We start from the raw sequence: 2,327 nt of genomic DNA on the forward strand, positions 1-2,327 counted from the left end.
CATGAAAGGCAGCCTCCTCCTCTATGGTTCACCTTTGTGTAGTCCTCCTCGGCTTTGAACAATCTGCAAGGGGAGCAACATGGGGCTTCATCATCAGAGAATTCGGCTGTTTCCGCCACGGGGTTAGTTTTGGAAACTTCCCCGGGGGGAGTGTTCTCCTGCATCAAGAATCCAACAGTTTCACATGAAAAAACTATAATTACAAAGTGACCAATGTGAAGTACTAATTATTGATATAACTTAAATACATGATGCATATAAACGTCAAAGTATGTATTGAACTCATCTGATTTTTTATGGCTTAGGTGGGAAATCTTAAGGTTGCTTAGAGGAGTTATAACCACTCACATTGTTAGAGGATGAAGATGAGCAGGGGATGGGGTGCACCTCCTGTAAGGAACAAACAATCGAAGTCACCGAACACTGAAAATCAAAAAAAAGAAAAGAAAAAACAAATAAAATGAAAGGGAGACAAATCAATCAGAAGAAAATCAAACAAATTGAACATATTACCTCATGGGAATCAGTTTCACGACTTTTTCTTTTATCGGAATTTCTTGACTTCTGACCAGATCATGGGTTTTTTTTAGTATTCAAAACACGAAAATACAATTTTGTGTGAATATTGAACGAATTTCATACCTGAATTGCGATTTGGAGTGATAGTTCATTTAGTCACCGTTTGAAAATGTAACTAAAGAAATTGGACGAATTTTGAATCCTTAGGGCTCATTATTCTAAAACAGGTGTTGATGTAGTGGATTATGCGGGTTAATCTCTTGCATCTACAGATGTTGTCAATGGTTTAGAGATATTGAGACACAAGGTTTATAATGATTCACCTTGCCATCGGTGGGCAAGGCTACATCCAATTAAGATTCTACCACTACTAGAAAAAAAAATGCTTAAGCGACGAATTTTATCAAGACAATCACTTAAGCGACGAAAATAAAATTTTTCGCTTAAGTTGTCATTTGAGAGACGAACACAATTTCTCATTGCCTAAGTGATCACTTAAGCGACGACATCTATAAATCGTCTCTTAAGTAGAAAATTTAAGCGACCAAAGACATATTCGTCTCTTAAGTTTAAACTTAGGCGACGGAATAACTATATTTTGTCGCTTAAGTGCCTATGCATAAAATTTTTCAAGGAGCACGAGCATGTAAACTAACTTTTTTTTCCATTATTTTTTTTTTGATGAGCTAATGGAGTAACCAATAATAGGCCGGACTGTAAACGTTAACGGTTCAAAAAACGGAGTTACGAAGAATTGATTATAAACGTTTTTGTTTCGTAAGAATTTTCATTTTAGAGTTGACTAACGTAATCAAAGGCTTAACGAACTTCAAATTGATCAAAATTTGTTTTACATACATATCTTGTCGTATTAATTATATCTAACGGTCTTTTTGTTCTAATTCAATATTGCTAATATACTTGTTTCATGAACATAACACATACAAACACTTTAGTTATAGCACTTTGGTCCACATAAACTAGTTAGAACTTCTATTGATATTTTGTATTTAAATTTTAAATTTTTTTCGTCGAGTAGATAAAATATGCTTCATGAAGCTTACGCACTTATATTTGGAGAAACAAATTTACGAAAATTATTTCACGATCGTTTTCATTCCTTTAACTAATTATGATTATTAGTAAATTACCATGATCGATTGAAGAATAAATCAAACCGAATTGTGTTTGATTTGTGTTAAGTTTGTTTTTATTTTGAAACATATTTCTATAAATTGACAAGAATCAAAATGATGTATAATATCAATAATTATGGTAACCGATGAAAGAAAATTATGCAACTTTTTATAGAATTTGTATTAAATGTATTTTTAGTATAATGTTGTAAACTTTTATTGCATTTATTTAAAAAGATTTGTTATTAAATATGAGTGATTTATCATAATAATTTCATTCCATTCGTATTAATTTTTTATGGAAAACTAGTAAACTTACTAAATTAGTGGCATTTTCTTTAAAGAAAATTTGGGCACACAAGCGACAAAATTGGTAATTTTCCCGCCTAATTTTCAAGTGGCCAAAATTTTGGCAGCAATCTTCCCGCCTAATTTTTTGGAGCAATTTCAAACAAAATTTTTCAAAAATTTCCATAAACATTTGGGGAAAATTTTAACTTATCCTTCTACTTAAAGTTCCTCAAACCCCATTCTCCCCAAATTCTTTCTCAAACCCCTTTCTTTTCACCTCTTCACCTCTCCTCCGCCATCGACAACCACATAGACAAAACACCGCCAGCTTCGTCAAACACCCAATCTTCCCTCGCCGCGCCAAGCACTCCCTCACTGTCG

The sequence above is a fragment of the Fragaria vesca genome, linkage group LG6 (assembly GCF_000184155.1).
Source record: "Fragaria vesca subsp. vesca linkage group LG6, FraVesHawaii_1.0, whole genome shotgun sequence".
Taxonomy (NCBI): Eukaryota; Viridiplantae; Streptophyta; class Magnoliopsida; order Rosales; family Rosaceae; genus Fragaria; species Fragaria vesca.